Source organism: Microtus pennsylvanicus, chromosome 4 (assembly GCF_037038515.1).
Source record: "Microtus pennsylvanicus isolate mMicPen1 chromosome 4, mMicPen1.hap1, whole genome shotgun sequence".
In the NCBI taxonomy this organism is placed as follows: Eukaryota; Metazoa; Chordata; class Mammalia; order Rodentia; family Cricetidae; genus Microtus; species Microtus pennsylvanicus.
Window position 1 is genome coordinate 18,148,401 of NC_134582.1, and position 18,435 is coordinate 18,166,835.

General features: G+C 43.4%; 1 protein-coding gene across 19 annotated transcripts in view; it reads right to left on the reverse strand.

Moving 5' to 3' along the window:
- Positions 1–18,435, reverse strand: part of Ldlrad4 (low density lipoprotein receptor class A domain containing 4) — a 303,729-nt gene that overhangs the window by 212,487 nt on the left and 72,807 nt on the right. Inside the window, exon 1 of one of the 19 annotated variants that reach the window (XM_075968387.1) lies at positions 15,349–15,482. The exons of the other annotated variants lie outside the window; for them this stretch is intronic. The gene's annotated coding sequence lies outside the window, so the exon portion shown is untranslated. Of the gene's footprint in view, positions 1–15,348; positions 15,483–18,435 lie in introns of those variants that run through there. 19 annotated transcript variants of the gene reach the window in all.

The following is an 18,435-nucleotide window of genomic DNA, read 5'->3' on the forward strand; positions in this document are numbered from 1 at the left end:
ATGAGGAACTGCCAGGGCATGCTAATCTTCCAGAGGACCTGGATTCGGATCCCAGCACCCACATCAGGCAACTCCCAACCACCTATAACTCCAGTCCCTAGGGCCCTGACACCATCTTCTGGCCTCTGAGATGCATACAAACCCAACAAAGCACATATACATAAGCACAGAGAAATAAATCTTAAGAATAAAGTTATTCTACAAAACTAAACATGAAAGAAAAAAAAGTTGGCCAAAATACACTCCCTATAGCACTGCCCTGAGATCAAAGTCATAAACAAATGATGTAACATAAATTTTAGAAATTCCAGAGGCAACTAAGGATGAGATGAAGCAAAAGAGAAGGGGTGGGCAGAGGATGGGAGAGAGCAAAGAGAACCAGATCGAAGAGAGAAAGACTAATAAGACCAAGCATAAATATAAGACCCAGGGTAAAATTGTTAAGTGAGGGAAGAAAACATGGACTAGAAAAAGAAAAGAGATTTTAGACACATAAATGTCACAGAAGAGAAAAGATGGATTCTAAACGGACACCGTCAGAATAGATATATAGGAAACAAAAGAATGGTGGGAATAAAGAATAAAGAAAGGGCACTGAGCTAAGCTAGAAAGAATGATTAATCATGTCTCTACCCAGGGTCTCACACGTTCTAGGGACATACTCTACTACTAAAGCATAATCCTAGCCACCATCCCCGAGTTATACATGCTGGAGAACAGTAAGTGTGATTCAGCATATATATATAACTATGATCCCTAAAAGGTAGCAATGAACAATGAAAAGAAAAACTATCCAAGTCTACTACTGAAGACTCACTTCTTGAAAAGAGAGACAAATCACAAATGAAAAGAATACTGGAACCGTACATGTGTCTGACCCAAAGCACCCAAGAATGTCCTAGTAAAATTGAGCTCGTGAACTTGCCATTTCTTCCCTTTGGTAGCAGAGATCAAACCCAAGGCTTCATGAATGCTAAGGCAAGCACTCTACCACCAAGCTACAGCACTAAGTCCTCTTTGAAGAGGCTTTTGACTTGGAGATAGCATCTCACTGAATTGCCCAGGATAGCCTTGAACTCATTCTGTAGCCCAGGCATGCCTCAAAATGTAATGTTTCTGCCTCGGTCTCTAAAATAGATGGGATTATAAGTCAATATCACCACTAAATATAATTTAAAATATGAAGAGCAACTTCAGAGGCATCTGGGTAAAAAGAAAAGGAAATTAGGTGATCTGTAAGAGGAAAATGTGTTAAACAGGCTTTATATTTCCTAGTAATGTTTTATACTATAACTCACTAGAATATTTCTTCACTAATACTTGAGCAAACTAGGAGCCCAAGATTTCATCAAGTACAGACACAACCGTCTAGATGTTAGCACAGATGCTCAGGGACTCTGCCCGGTGACTTAAAGAGATGAGCAGAGAGGCTGTGGACCAGTGCCATCAGTTGAGCCCTTGAGTTCTAGTCTTTAGTGAAAGCTCTCTTGGCTAAATTTAACTCTTTTGCCCTGGGGATCAGGCCTTAACAGGAATCCTAGTGTATTTTCTGGGTCTTGTACTTCAATTTTGTATCCCAAATCCTTGGCACTGCCAACTTGAGTTCCTTTCCTTTGACAAATGATTTTCTTTGTATCTTAAAACTGAGCTCACAACAGTGCACTCATGATTAAAACCAAGTTTTGTCTCCCAACGTGACATTCTACCAAAAGCTCTATACCAAAAGCTCCAGGTTTTCAGAAGTCACTTTCTATCTGGTTTCTTTGTTCATGTACTCTTTCCAAGTCCCTTAAGAGCCAGCAAATACTTAAAGAATAAAACATCACAGAAAGTTAAGTTCCTTTGCTGTGTTTCTCTTGTCAAGATCCTGGTCCCTCAAGTACTCAACACCACGTTTTTTCTCAATTTTATCTGGCTTTACTAATTTTCTTTGTAGAAATATTGGTGTATAAAGTATTCTACTCTAGTTAAAAGCAGAAATACTTTTATGGCGAATTGAGTTGCTGCAGCTTTCGTCTCTGAAAACTCTCTTCCACCCATACAGCTTCTTTCTTCTGAGAAGCTGCTCTGAAGCCCTTAGAGGCACTTAGTTAAATAGCAGCTGATATAACAGCCCAGATAAGCAGCATTCCATTATCCCAAATATCCGCCAGATTCTTCCCACATGCTCCATGGCCTTCTGATTTCCTGGACTTTGATCCACTTATATTTGGCAACTCCCACTCCTGAGTTCCTCAGTGCATGGCTTGCCTTTCTCTTACAGGAAAGCTCTCTCCCTAAGCCTACCCTGTTCCACATTCCCAGTCACCCCAGACAACCTGGCAAAGCCATCTACACCATCAGACCTACTCAAAGGCAGGTCGGTGTGTGTATCCCAAGTTTAAAGGATCTCTCTTCACTTCCCTAACTCTCATCTTTAAATTCTAGCAATAAGCAGAACCTCACTTCCAGAAAAGAGAAACCAAGTACTCAAGTGTATTCCTAAAGTAAGCTAAGCTTTCCTCATTCGCTAACGGTTCTATAAGATGTGGCAAAATAAACCATTGCCTACATAGGGTTGTTGTTTTGAAGATTAATCACACTAATATATACATCTGAGTGGTTCTTCTGTGTCCTCTTCCAGCTCCAGAGTTACCTTACTTCCTCCACTGCCCAGTCATGAAGAATTAAAACACTCATCAACTGTCTTAGGGTTTCTATTGCTGCGACGAAACACCATGATTGGAAGCAAGTTGGGCAGGAAAGGGTTTATTTTAACTCCTTTTTTGATGTTCTTTTGGCATTTTAGGTTTATTTGTGTGTGTTTGCTTATAAGAAAACACTCAGCTAGATTTAGGCAAGAGTCCCTATTAGCGCGTCCCACTTGGGACTCACTGGCTCAAGATTCTAGTGCCTCAGTCTCCCCAGTAACTAAGGACACAGACATGCACCACAATGGTTAGCCTGAGCGTTTTGAAAGAAAAAAGTTTCTTATCATTTTTATGATAAGATGCTTCCCAGATGAGCCAAGAAAACAACTGAATGATCCCAGAGAATTCTACAAAGCAACCTGAAAATAATAGACTTCTTCCAGTCCTGAAATTTATGGAAGTTATTTTCTCCACATCTGGGCAAATTCACCACATTCTCTAAAACGTACAGAGAAACTCCAATGGCATCACCGGTGGTTATGGTGCCCAAGGTGCACCCCTGTGAAATGTATCCCTGTGAAATCCCCCCATAATAACCAACTGGATGGAAATGTCACTTGTTGGGGGCAGTCGGAGACTTAGCACTAGATTAAGTGTTATCTCTGCTAGTTCAGGCGAGCAATGTCACCACAGTAGAAGACTTAACAGTCCCTCAGCCTGGTGAAAGTCAAAACTTGAGAGTATTAGAGCTGTTTGTCACAGACCCACACCTCCAGGGCTGCCATCAGGACACAGGATACCCTCTAGTGTGAAGAGTCCAGAACACTGGGGGACCCTGTGTGGGTCACATGTGGTGTGCTGATGATTTATGGACCTCCAGAACATTGGGGGGCCCTGTGTGGGCCACATGTGACTGTGTTGATGATTTATGGACCTCCAGAACATTGGGGGGGCCTGTGTGGGTCACATGTAACTGTGTTGATGATCTATGGACCTCCAGAACACTGGGGGCCCTGTGTGGGTCACATGCAGCTGTGTTGCTCTATACTATTCAAGATTCAAGTCTGTTCCTTTGTGACTCTGTAAAGGTGAAGTGAGATCATATTTCTATGTCTGTCCCATCCATTATATGTTCTGGCATATAAGAATGATCCAGTAAACCCTGGTTGGTTCAACAGTTCAATAGAAGGATGAATGAACCTATTTGGAATATAAAATAAGTAAAGTCCTATCAATCCTATGTCTTCTCCAGCAACAGTGATAGCTTCTAATTTCTTCTCCTTATAGCACCCTTTAGAGAGAGAGAAGTAACATTCTCCCAGCTGTTTAGAAAAGAGAACTGAGTTTTTTTAATTCTTTTAGATTCCTTTTATGGAATAACCTGTTTCATTAGTTTGGAGTTACAGAATCTAATGAGTGTATTTGATATCCTCTATTCCCAATGGAAATGCTAGATAATTAATACTTCAGCCACTTACTACAAAGCACAATATACTTCTAGTAGTTTAACAGATTCCTCTGTAGAACAGCTAGGCCTTTTCTGTCTGCATTGCTAGGGTGTGTGTATGCACGTGTTCATCTTTCCGTGTCCAGTATCCAGATAGGACTCAGTTGCTCTAGCAGGGACACGGAGAACCCACATGAAAAGGATTTTGCATGTTAAAGTTGAAGGAATAGCTGCAGTCTCCCAGGTCATTAGATACCTTGTTCTTTGATGAACAAAGGAAGTATTACTTTAAGAAAAACTGGCCAGTGCTGGTCTTGGTGGCACATGCCTTTAATCCTAGCACTTGGGAGGTAGAAGCAGCAGTATCTCTGAGTTTGAGGCCAGCCTGGTCCTTGTGTATGGCACGTGTCTTTGATCCCATCACTCAGGGGAGGCAGAGTTCAAGGCCAGCTTAGTATCCATCCAAATTCTAGAACAGTCAGAGTTACATAGTGAGTTTGAGTTACATCTGTCTCAAAAAAGTATTCCAAGCCTGTAGAATATTTTCTCCGCCCATGATCCCAGTCAACCAGCAGCACTGACTGCAGAAAGCCTTTGTCTAGAAAGACGGCAAGTGGTCAGGTGACTCAGGGGTCAACTCAGAAATTGCTAAGCAAAAGCTTCCAGTTCTAACCCAAGATGGGATCCTTTCCTTAGCTATACCTCCTTCAGAATTGTAGCAGTAGGCAATGTAGTTTCCTGAGCCAAATCCTTTCCTGTAGTGGATCACTACAGCAGATAAAAGTATAGATAACGCATTCTGGTCTGAGCTTTCAGGGTCTCCCTGAAGCAATAGGGCTCCATGTTTAAGGTTTCCTCAAAGACAACATGAACACAAATCTTCCCTCGGTTATTAAACCCTGACCATCTGAACCGTTTGAGGTACAGTCTGAGAACGTAAAGTAGGTGGTATATCACAAGCCGTTTCTGGGCTTCTGTGAGCACAACTGGTTTTGATGAAAACCTTCTATGCTTTGCAGTAAGGTTCCAGCATCTTTCTCATTCAGCAGCTACATGGCATCTCCAGGAAAAGAATTTTAAAACTTGGCCATGACCACAAAATGCTAAGAGGCAACCTTTGGATAACAGTATGGTGATTTCTCAGAAAATTAGGAAAACCACCTTTCTCAATACCCAGCAATAATACTTTTGGGTATATACCCAAAGGATGCTCAATCATACCACAAGGACATGTGCTCAACTATGTTCACAGCAGCATTGTTTGTCACAGCCAAAACCAGGAAACAACCTAAATGCCCCTCAACCAAAGAATGCATAAGGAAAATGTGGTACATTTACACAATGGAGTACTACATAGCAGAAAAAATGATATCTTGAAATTTGCAGGCAAATGGATGTATCTAGAAAACATTATATTGAGTGAGGTAACACAGATCCAGAAAGACAAACATCACATACACTCACTCATAAGTGGTTTTTAAACATAAAGCAAAGAAAACCAGCCTACAATTCACAACCCCAGAGAACCTAGACAACATTGAGGACCCTAAGAGAGGCATACATAGATCTAATCTACATGGGAAGTAGGAAAAGACAAGATCTCCTGAGTAAATTGGGAGCATGGGACCATGTGAGAGGGTAGAAGAGAAGTGGGGAGGGAGGGGAGCAGAGAAAAATGTAGAGCTCAATAAAATCAATTTAAAAAAATCTAAGGGGCAGAACTGTTTCCAGAACCTATACCTTTCCAACATAAAAAATCATTTCTTTGATGCAAGTCTAACTCTGCAAAATCTTCTAAATAAAAATTTAAAATAAGGAAAGAAAATTTGTTCAAATCAAAGTTAAAAAAAATTTTTTTGAGTATGCACAACAGATGACATAGACCAAAACATGCCAAGCCAAGCTAAACTGAAGAGCAAGCCCATCTGGAAGCAGCTATTCCAGAAGGAAAGAGCAAATGAAGCTCAGAAACCCCACACTGGGAGAGGAGGAAGGAAGGTGGAGGAGGAAGAAGAGGTCTGAGCCGTCCAGCTAAGACGGGGCCGCCATGCCTTTTCAGGGAGAATCTGCAAGCCTGCTGGCTCTGCAGGTTCCCACTGTCCCACAGCAGTGCCCCTGCCCTCCTGCGCCACACTGTACGGGAGAGTCCGAGGGCACAGGCTGCCTGTTCGCACCTTCGGTACCGCCACACCGAATGCTGTCCTACTTTTTTACCCCGTCTGAAAGGACACTCAAGTAGTGCTACCAGTATCAGGATCCCTCCTTTCTGTTTCTTGTCCTAGGTTTCTTTCTATTACTATAATAAAACACCATAGGCGAAGCGACTTGGAGACAACGAGGTTTGTTTGACTTGCATGCAACTATCCATCACTGAGGGAAATCAGGACTGGCACCTGGCTGAAGGCAGGAACTGAAACGGAGGCCATGGAGGAGAATCGGAGTCTTCAGATCACAGATTCTACCATCTCACCATTCAGCTAGCACTGTGTTGTTCTGGTGCCTGGCTCAAGGGTTGCATTGCGCTATCAACTGCTTTAAGCTCCATGATGTAACAAACTAAAGAAGGTAGATGCTGTGGAATGAGGGCTACATGGCTTCAGTCACCAAGGGACAATACCCACCCCTGTGCATTGCCACCCCACCTTACAACCCCACCCCAAAGCTCATTCTCAGATAACCTGGTAACTCTCGAGAAAAAAAATCTTAAAATTTCACTGGAGAAAAGACACACAAACTGTACACAATGAAGGAGGGAATCAGGAAGAGAGGGAAGAGCACGATCCAGAAGTTAATAGACCATGGGTTTAGTCTTGACACATGCAACTAAGTAAGAAAATTTTCTCTGTACACAGAATTCAATTGTGCACACCACTTATCTTTGAGAGGAATTCAAGGCTTCCCCTTATGTTCTTTCAGTTACTTGGTCATTGTATTTGCTTAAAAGACTTACAGTTAAAATAGCCACCTGCCTACAGACAAGCACCTCATCGAGATGATGTCGCCACAGCTAACAATAATACCAAGTGAAAATAGGTAAAAGAACAGTCTTCAACACATCTCTTTTTCATAAAGACAGGTAGGTGACCACCAAGCACTTTGCAGTAAGAAATACCCGTGTGGATCACTTGGCACAGGTCTCAGACCACACTCTAAGCCTAGCTCCCAAGTCATGGAAACTACTTCCTAAGACGGCAAGCACAGCTGGTGTCTCATTCAGTAGTCAGCATTGGCTTAAACGCTTTTTAGGCTAAACCTAATTTCCTAAAAATCTCTAAGAAAGATCATTTTCCATTTCGAAAGAAAAGACATTACTCCTTAAGTTCACCAACATCTTTAGTGTGTAATCATCAACATCTGTAATACATAATTACTAGGCGTACTGCAACTGCCCAGGCATGGTGGTACATGACTTTACTCCCAGCACTCAGGAAGCAGAGGCAGAAAGGTCCCTGAGTTTGAGGTCAGTCTGGTCTACAGAGTTCCAGGCCAGTCAGGGCTGCAAAGTGAGACCCTGTACCCCAGAGAGTGCTGGAAGAACCCTAGGGAGGGCAGCTTCACAATGTCAGCCAACTGTACAAGCATCTGCTCTGGACTTAACAACTCCCAATTCTGGAGGTTTATTCTAAAGCTATACGTGCATGTTTGTGACTTGAAATTAACTGAAACAAGACATGCTACGAGTCTTATTTAATTCTAAAAATCAAAATTTGTCAACAAACCAAATGTGGACACACAGTAAATGGGAGGGGGAAACGAGCAGGTGGGCAGATGTGCTAGCTACTTTTCTACTGCTCTGATAAAACCCTATGATCAGGGTAACCTACAAAAGTACAATTTTATTTTATTTATTTATCAGTTCCAGAGAGTCTGCCATGGCGTGGAGGCACAGCAGGCATGAGAGAAGGAAGAAGAAGAAGGCGGTTTACGTGCAAGCCAGCAGCATAAGGAGCAAACTGGATGCAGGGTGAAGCTGTCCATTAGGTCTCAAAGCCCACCCCAAATGCCATACTTCCTACAGCCAGGCTGCACCACCTTAACCTCCCCAAACAGCGCCACCAACTGGACACCAAGTGATCAGACATCCTACCTTACTGCAGATGCTGCTTATTCAAACCACAAGAAACAAGTGGCCTTCTGATATGTTAAACACAGAGAGTCTCCAAAACATACTAAATATTAAAAGCATGGTACAGGAAAATGATTATTTATTAAATGTGAAATGATGATAGTTTATACTATATTAAAAAATAAAACTATACCATTAAGTGTATAAAAAAATTCTAGAAAGCTACATCAAAACATTATAATAGCACAGTTGAAAGGAAGAAAAGGATAGCCATGGTCTTCCAAATGAGCACTTCTTAATAAGTGGGTTTATTTTAGGCTATGTGACAATATAACCCAAACAAAATAATAACAATAATAAATAATAATAATGACAATAACAACGACACGGTATTTAGTCTCCTTTCCAGATTGTACATCTATATTCAGAGACAAAGGTCAAAGAGTCTGTCTCTCAGCTAGCTGCTTCCCCTGTCTCCTGTATCACTCACTCTTTCCCAAACCTCAGAGGATCATAACATCATCTCATGATACTGAGGTTGGCGGTTCTATATTCTCAAGCCTGCTTTCATGACCAGAGCTTTCAGAAGTGGAACAGCTTGGAAACCGAAACAATACAACCTGACGTTCCTAAGACTGCACTAAAGGAAGCCTAGGAGTACAAAGAAGAAAGATCTGCAATGGGCTGAAGCCACTGGGTTTAGAGACATGAAAGTGATTGTTGAGTCTGTTACTTAAGGGCAACCATGTTTTCTAGCCTCCACAACAGTTTTTCCTGGGTGGTCTGACAAATATCCTGTGCTCTACAGACAACACCCGGCTGTCACCCTGGGTAAGCCTGTGCCCTGGAAACCACCCGAGACGCACACATCTATAATGGCCAACCCAGACCCAGTGTCAAGACACAGACCTGAGCCTAGGCAGTTTGGATGCTCACCTTACTAGACCGGGATGGAGGTGGGTGGTCCTTGGACTTCCCACAGGGCAGGGAACCCTGATTGCTCTTTGGGCTGACGAGGGAGGGGGACTTGATTGGGGAAGGGGGAGGGAAATGGGAGGAGGTGGCGGGGAAAAGACAGAAATCTTCAATCAATCAATCAATAAATAAATAGACCTGTGCAAGAGGGAGAAAAAAAAGACACAGACCTGACATAAGTGTTGAGCAGTTCACCATCCCTGCCATCTTCAGAACAAACCCTAATGGTTCAGATCAGCTGCCTGCTCAGATCTCCTTTAGAAGCCAAATTCCACAACTTCCTCTTACCCATCTAATCATTTCAGGCCGAGATGACAAGGAACCAGACTTCCAGCATATGTAAGGCACAACTCCTTGAAGACAGTGGGGAAAACGGGACCAGAGTGGAAAAGTCTAGAAGCCAACAGAGGCATGAGAGTCTCTGCACTGGGGTCCAGGAAAAAGACAAGATGGCTAGCCTTTCCCAAAACACTAGATTTTAAAGATCCTTCATCAGCCCTTCCATGATACAGAGCTATTGTGCCTAAATCCTTCCACAGTTTACTTTGCCTAAAACATTCCAGAAATGACTTTCCATGGTAACAAACTACATGGTCCAACGACACCTCAAGTCACAGTGCTTGCCCAACTGCTTGGGCTCTATGCAATCAACCTAATCTAATTTCTTCTTAATACCATGTCCTTGGTGGGGAGGGTGGGGTTAATAATAGTTTACTCTAGAGCTAAATATAAGTGCTCATGGCCCAGGAACATAGATTCAGGTCATCCCCAAATACCATGTTTCAATGGGATTAACAGCTTCATGATTTACTTGTATGTTAAAAATTTTACGCAATATATTTCAATCACATTCTTTCCCCTCCCCCAACTTCTCCCAGATGTTCCCCTACTTAGTAACAGAGAAAAAATAATGAATCAAGGCACTTTTTAAATACGTTGGTAGAAACATCACGTAGAGAAGTAGCAACATAGGGAAGTCTGTTCTGTAAGCTAGATGATGACATTCTTAGCCTTTTTGTTACCAAAAATTTTGGGGAGTCCCTCCATAGTCACCAAATGATACCAAGGAAATTAGGATTTCTCTTTTGGGATTCTAACTCTTATTAATAAAATTTAAGAATAGTCACAAATGGAAGTTGGAAAGTTGGAAGAAAGTTTTATTAAAGTTAAAAAAATAACAACAAAAACAAAGAAAAAAACAGGACAAGGACAGGACAAGCAAACAGTCAATCTCAGCAACTAACTGCCCAGAGATCCCAATGGAGGAGAGAAAAGCAAAGGAAGCCATGTTTTGTTTTTTGTTTGTTTACATTAAGCCAGCATGATGGTCATCAACACAGTGGCCAAGCAAAAGAAAGCATGATAGGAAATGCATGGCTACAGCCCTTTAAGCCACTACACCAGCTGACACGGATTCTGGGAAGGAAGAGCACAGCATCTCATTATCTCTTAAGCATGGCTTAAGGTATGTCCACCTTCCTGGGGGTAATCCTCCTTCCTGAGGACAGCCCCTTTGGACAGTGATTGACCCACCCAACTGGAATGTGTTCTCTGCCCAGGCCAGAGATTCTATTCTCTTGTGGTCCTTTATTGCTACTCTAACATTCCTGCCTCTGGAGAAGTAACCCTGAAATCTCTTAGGAGGGGCTGGAGAGTTGGTTCAGCAACTAAGAACACTTGTTGCTCTTACAAAAGACCCTGGTCCAATACCCAGCACCCACATGATGGCTCATAACTAATTCCAATCTCAGAAAACCTGAAGCCATCTTCTGACCTTCACAAGCACCAGGCCCATACACGGCATACATACAGACATACAGAAAAAACATTCAAAGGTATAAAATAAGTAAATAAATAAATTTAAAAATAAACTTTAGAAACCAAAGAAAAAAATCAAAGCCTCCAATACTTCCTGCAACTCTGGTCTCTGGAAAAGACAAAGCTACAAGAAACCAAGGACATTTTTGGCTTTAAGACAAAAGAAATTTCTTTGGGGACTTTTTGCCCTAAACTGCCTATGCCAATTCTACCTCCTGTCTCATCAGTCCCCACTCTGAAGCGGTAACCCTACCCTACCAGTACGGAAATGGGACAATAACCAATCTGGTCTCTTCCAGCTGAGTAGGGTGTCATTGCTATGGAGCAACTGGACTGCTGCAATTCACTTACTACTAAAACTTGCTGCATAGCTGACTTCTTCAATCAAGAGATACAATGTGTCCCAGAATACGAGTTTTGTTTTATGATACATGTATGTCCCATGTGTTCAGTTTTTTCCTTTTCCTTTTTTTTAGCTTCTTTTCTGTTTTGAAAGGGCATAGAGAGACTAATATAAAAGAGATAGCTCATATATTAGAGTATTAAAAGAAGTATTCGGAGAGCGAAGGTGATCTACTTCCCTTCAGTGGGTACAAAAAGACACCCGAGGACGTGAGTGATTCCTGGGCTGGCCCAGAATCCGTGTGTGTATGGCAAGTAACCAAACACATTCTCAACTTCAGCTGCATCCTGCCCTTCCTGAGCTTTCACCACTGGCAACAGTGGGGCCGGCAGGTTGCTGGAAAAATCCAGAGAATGCATCAGTTCCTTAAGGACTGACAACCCCAATACATCCTTCTAGAAATAAAGAACCAAATATAAGTTGGGTGGTGGTGCACGCCTTTAATCACAGCACTCTGGAGACAGAGGCAAGCAGATCTCTGGGTTCGAGTCCAGCCTGGTCTACAAAACAAGTTCCAGGACAGCCAGGGCTACATAGAGAAACCCTGTCTTGAAAAACCAAACCAAACAAACAAAAACAAATGTTTTCCTTTAAGACTATGAACAAGTTCTCATTTTATGTCCCTGCACTCCAAACCAGAAAGACTGTGTGCATAGTTTCCTCTTATTCCTCTGTGGCCAGAGAGCGTGTCAGGGGTCTCCACAAAGCTCAGCAGCCTCAAGATGCCTCACTGCGCCACTAAAGGGAGCCGCCTTTCACTAGAGGCAACATCAGCTTCCAAAAAGGCACACGTGTGCCTTTGACCTCTAATAGACCCACAAATGTTTGCGTGTCGGTAACGTATCCATTCATAATAATGATAATGTAAAGCGTCTACCATGAGCAACACCAAAACCAGAGAAATGCTGTGGGATTCGCCTACCTCAGACCAACCTGCTCTTCCTTAGCGTCTCCCTCTTCAGGTACCAGCAGTCCTTCTTGCAGCAGTTGCTTTTTAACAGTTTTCTCTGAAACTAAATATCATCCCAGCAAGCTGTTACTCCCCACCATAGAGCTGCTGAAAACTAATAATTGAGCTTCAAACACCAGGCTTGGCAAACTCTGGCTACAGAAAACCATTAATCTCACGATGACATTTTAGAGGTCTCCACAAAATCACATTTCCAAGTGAAATAAATCCAGTCCCCTAAATTAGGCTTGCATTGGAACAAGGAAATAAGCAGCCAGAGCCAGCAATGAATTACACATGGCATGCTAATTACTCGTCTTATCCAGAAATAGCTGAAGACTGCAGGATTTTTGTTGTTGTTGTTGTTGTTAAAATAACTACAGTCTTTATTCAAGGGTTGGCAAATGCATCTGAGTTACTCACATGTTTCAGCTTCTAAACATAATCACATCTATGTGAGAGGAATGGGGGGGGGGGGGAGAAGAGACCTCAAGAGCTGGGGCATGGGTAACCAAGAGAAAAGAGACCAAGTAGTAATGGTGACTGAGCATCCTCAAACATGCCATGTGAGTGTCAAGGGACTTCATGCTGCCTGTTCTGTTACAGCCACCTCAGACCCTGCTAAGAAATGGAACAGAAAAGGGATAATGAGTTCCTATGCATTATCTTTAGCATCTTCATCGTCATCTTTTCAGAGAGTCCATAGACTAGAAATGGTGTCGAAGAAACATTACAGCCATAGAAAGACTCTTACCTGAACACACTGAGAAGGAGGGGCTAAGAAAATGGTTCAGTCAGTAAAGTGTTACCATGCAAGCATGAGGACCACCTCTCAGATCCCCAGCAGACATGTAAAAGCTAGGCACAGCCGAACCTGCCTGTAGTCCCAGCCCTGGGAAGGCAGAGGAGGAGGAACCCCTGAGGCTCGCTGGCCAGCCAAGCCAGCTGAATTGAAGATCTCCAGGTTGGATGAGAGGACCCTATGTCAAAAAAGAAGGTAGAGAATGATTGAGGAAGATGCCTGAAGTCCTCCTCTACACATGTGCACACACGTGTACATGTGTGCACATCCATCACAAGAGGAGGGGGGGAGGGGAAGTTAGCTAACTTAGAATGTAAGGGTGGATATGGGAGCACTTGAATGAAACAAAACCATGACTCTATTTTACCACTGCCTGGCTCCCTAACAATAAGATGAACATTTTTCTGTATGAGTGAGTTTATAGACACAAAGATTACTATCTCACTCCTCATCCCAAGTTTTTTTTTTTTTGTACCGATACAATGTGGACTATAAGGCTTATTTTGGTAGAATTTGGAGTCCCAGCCCTGTTCAGAAATAACCCATGTCCGATATAATCCCCAATCCTTCTAAATATGACCCAGTTTATTCTCCATCATCACATGCCCAGATCTCAGATTCTAGAATATTCCACCAAGAAACCCCCCTCGTGGTCATCTGATGTACCACAAGATCTTCTGGGATTAATGAAAGTGTGGGGGAGAAACTGTTCTTGGTCGGATAAGTTTGCAAAATTCTGGGCTAAACAACATGTTTTTTTTTTCATTACAGAATTTAGTTTCTAACATGCTGACAGCATATTAAGAATCTTCGAGAAATAGGCATTGCTAAAAACCTGGGTGACTGACATCTTTTTTTCTACCTCCTAAAACGAAGTTCCTCTGAACACACTGGCCGGGTTCCGGGCCCACCTTCCTCATCAGTTGCTTAGAGGAACACATGCCGGCATCACTCTGCCCAGCACATGAAAAGTGATGAAGACACAAAATGGAAAAGATATAAATATTCCTGAAGCTGCACAGCACAGAGAATTCAGAGCTACTGTACGGAAGGCCGCGCGTGAAGCTAGCCACCAGCATGGTCTAGAGCATGAACTAGTTTGCAAAGGCCAGGTCACCACGCTTTCGTCTCGGATCCTCAGAGGTGCCCAGTCAGACTTCAAAATAAAACTCTTAGTCTCTAAAACGAGGCTCTTACCAGCCAGGCTTCACCCCATGAACACACACCACATCAGCAGATCTTAACCTGTGGGTCGCAACCCCTTTGGGGGTCAAATGACCCTTTCACAGGGCTCACCTAAGACCATCGGAAAACACAGATATTTGCATTATGATTCCTAACAGTAGCAAAATGACAATTATGAAGCAGCATCAAAAATAATTTTATGGTTGGGAGTCACCATAACATGAGGAATTGTATTTAGGGATCGCAGCATTGGTGGCTAACAAAGATAGTATAAAGATATCAGATGCCCTCATCCTGCTGCCACTGAAGCCCTCACCTCACCCCTGACCCTCGCATACCCTCATCCTGCCAAATAAACGAGATAGAGGTAGAGGCATCTGCACGGGAACAGACTCCCAAGGAAGGAAGGTGGTCATGGGAAATACCAATGCCACAGCCCTCCCCTTCAGGCTGGAGGTCATAGCTAATCCCATACATGCCATGACCCTGACATAGGCCAACGGAACACAAGTTATCCCTCATTCCGGGTCCTGCAGAGGGCTCGGGTATTTACTTTATCACCTCATCTGCTGTGCCTTTGAAGGTTGGCCTCATGGCTGGAGTGAGGCTACAGATGGGATGGGGCCAGAGGGATTATGGGAGAGGCTGCCTCCCTCTGCACTGCTCACTCTTCTGTGGCTCCGCAGGCTACATCTGTAGAAAGTACTTGAAAATTCAAGCATGGCTCTCTACAGACAAGCAAGCAAGGACATGCAGTTGAGGAGGATAGGATTCCTCGGGAGCAAAGACTTTTCAGGCAATAGAATGTTCTCTGACTAGCTATTGTCAGTCTGAGTACAACCCCAAGGTCAGGAAAAGCCAGCAACTGAGCCAGGAACCTGTGATGTGTGGGTTCTAGATAAACGCAGGCAGACGTTGAAGCCCCTGGAAGATCAGATAGAGTTCCTTGGTCTAAGCACTTCCCCTTCCTTGAATACTTGCCAGAGAAGCAACTGCAACTCCTTGTCAGAGAAAGTCGTAATTATTTTCATGCCATGAAGCAAAGTTACAAATCCACAGGTGAAAATACAAACCAGCAATGATGCCAATGAATGAACACGGAGGACCAGGTGTGTTCAACGAGCGTTCTCTTGGCCTGTGAAGAAGCCATTATCTCTTGTGGCATATGACAAAGGGGCAGAGAGGCGAAGGGACTTTTCCAGAACCACAGTGAGTAATGATGGCTCTACGGAGCAAACCCGAGTCCCCTGCTCCCTCACTCAGGCATTTTCCCAGAGCCATATGATGACAACCCCGCAAAAAGTACATTAATTTTTTTAAATATGAAATTCTGGGGAAAAAAGCAGAAAGTGGAAAACAATGGAATCATGGGTAACTTTTACACTTTAGCTTCTCAATTCTTTTTTTCATCTTATTATTAAGAATGTGAATTAAAGGCTGGAGGGATGGCTCAGCGGTTAAGAGCACTGACCGACTGCCCTTCCAGAGGTCCCGAGTCCAATTCCCAGCACCCACATGGTGGTTATAACCATCTATAAGGGGGTCTGATGTCCTCTTCTGCTATGCAGGCAGGCATGCAAACAAGAGCACTCTCTTATATAAATAATTTTTAATAGTGAATTAAACAAAAAATACAGCCTATAAATCAAAATTGCATGTGTATCAGTAAAAGTATACTTTCTATTACTTTTATTATAATAAAAGTATTTGGTTTCTGTAATTTCCTAGGAAAACAAAGCGAGACAGCCGGTGTGGCGAGCGCCTGTAATCCAGCGCTGGGGAGGTTCAGATAGGAGGATTATGGGTTCAAGAGCAGCCTGTACTATACAGGTCCAGACCAGTTTGGGGTATATGACAAAACCCCACCTCAAAAAACTAAAGGAGAGAAAGGAGACACTGGAAGGAAAAGTGAGAGCTAAGGGAAGCAGGAAAAGGAGAGGGCTACCCCAGAGCCAGTCACTGACAGGCACATGGGGATAGAGCTCCAAGATGCCAATCAGCCAGGGCTATGTGGCTAACCCCTGAGCTTGGAGCCAGAGCCTTGAATTATTTACTCGCCAGAGTTCCCCTGCCTGACTTTTAGAAGCCCTGGGGCTATATAGGCAGAGATGGAACCTCTTTTAGCCTGTCTCCCGAAGGAACAGGATGGTTGAATACCTGTTCCAACCTGTGATGGGTAAGTAACATGACTAAGAAATAAACCCTTACTCCTGTGACCCTGTCAGTGTTAGGCTGTTTCTTTCTCTTTTTATAGTTTTTAATTTATTTTTGTCTTATGCGTATGTATGTGCACTGTGCGCAGGCTATGGGGGCTGGCAGAGGGCACTGGCACCCATATACCTGTAACAATAGACACCTGAGCAGCCATATGGGTGGTAGGAACCAAACCTGGGTACCCTGGAAGAGCAGCAAGTTCTCTTAGCTATTGAGCCATCTCTCCATCTCTCCTTTCCCATTTTTTAAAAAACATGTATATATTTATTTATATAGGGAAAGAGGCACACATGCCACACCACACGTTGAGAAATCAGAGAATAACCTGCAGGAGTCAGTTCTCTCCTCCCACCCTGGAGGTTCCAGGGATCCAACTCGGGTCAGAAGGTTTTGCAGCAAGCACCTTCACCTACTGAGCCATCTCCTCAGCCCCAGCTGTTTCTAAATCCCAGGCCAGTCTGCATGGCTCTTTACTAAAGGAGAACAGAGAGATGAGTCTGTAACAAGATAAAAGATTTAACAAAAACTCCACCCGGCTCCCTCATGGCTGGACTAACGTGCTACACAACCATGTGTGGGACATCATAGCCCTCTGTACCTCAACTCCTTCACTGTTTGATCATTAATGCTGGCAACCAATCAGGACTTGATAATCAGTCACCGGATAAGTTCATAAGTGAATGCATAGGTTGGCATATTAAAGCTAAGAATTGGTCTTCTCTTCAGACAGCCATCTTGGTTGCAAGGGGGCTGCTGGTTTTATGGAGCACCACAGACTGAGGCTCAGCTGGAAAAGCGTGAAGGTGTCTGCCAACAGACTGGCTGGGGCCGAGTGTGCAGCGTGGACATGTACCCAACTGCAGTCAGTTTCTTCTCTCAAGGGGCGGCCTCGCTGTGACTCGGAGGCCCAAACTCCTGCCAGTACTGACGGTTTGCTTTAGTTTCGTTTAACTTTTTATTTCCTGAAAACAGAAAATTCCTAACATTTGGTCAGCCTCAGGAAATGCGCTTCTCTCTGTGTCATAACAGAGCTGCTCAATGGGGCCCTTGTGTGGGACTTTTCCTCAGGAAGCCAAGATGCAGGATACAGTCTCCGGCTCGGCTCATGGGTGCTGGCAAGGATGGGTCTCACACTGTGCTCTACCCATTTCCTTAGTCCTACAACTATCGAAGCAAAGATGTGAGAGTAAATAAACAAGCAGCTAACAGAAGACCTTCCATTTTGACATACTCTAATTTCTCAAACTGTGCTCACTGTTGATTTCTTATAGCTCATTAAATGTATGGTTGCCACATCCAGAGAGAGAACGCATCTGATAGCAAACAATGAAATAATCTCAAGACAACTTGAGTTTGCGTCTTTATGACAAAGAGAATGTACATGTTCCAGTCTAAGAATAAAGTACCCCAAAGTGTTCAACTGATGAAAGAAACTCCCAATTCTTCTGGTCAAACATAAATCCTGAAGATTTCAGGGTTGTTTTTCCCAGAGTAATGCAGAGAAATCCTTGGAAGGATGCATGGTAGCCTAGGCAAACAAAGGCTAAGGTAGAGGAGGTTGCCTCAAACGTTTAAACAAACTGCAAGTTAGCCTTTCGTAGCGTACAACGTGTTAACGCTTTTCTATGGGGGACAGACAGGAATGACCAGCTCCTTCTGCCTTTAAGGATCTGGGACCTGAAATCACAGGTCACAGAGAATGAGGAAACAAAGTCATCTGCCCTGGTGGCAGAGAGTGGAATGAACAGGTGTGACACCAGTAAAGGGGAACAGGGCTGCCTCCCAGGTACACACACCGATAGACAGGCTGCAGGTCCTCCCCCAGGGATGCAGCCCCATCCACATCAGCCCACACATTAGGCTATCTAAAGTACTAGATAGGAGGCTTCAGGAGTATGAACAGTTACCGTCTAATCTCTAGGCATTTGGGTCTTTTGAAAACCAGA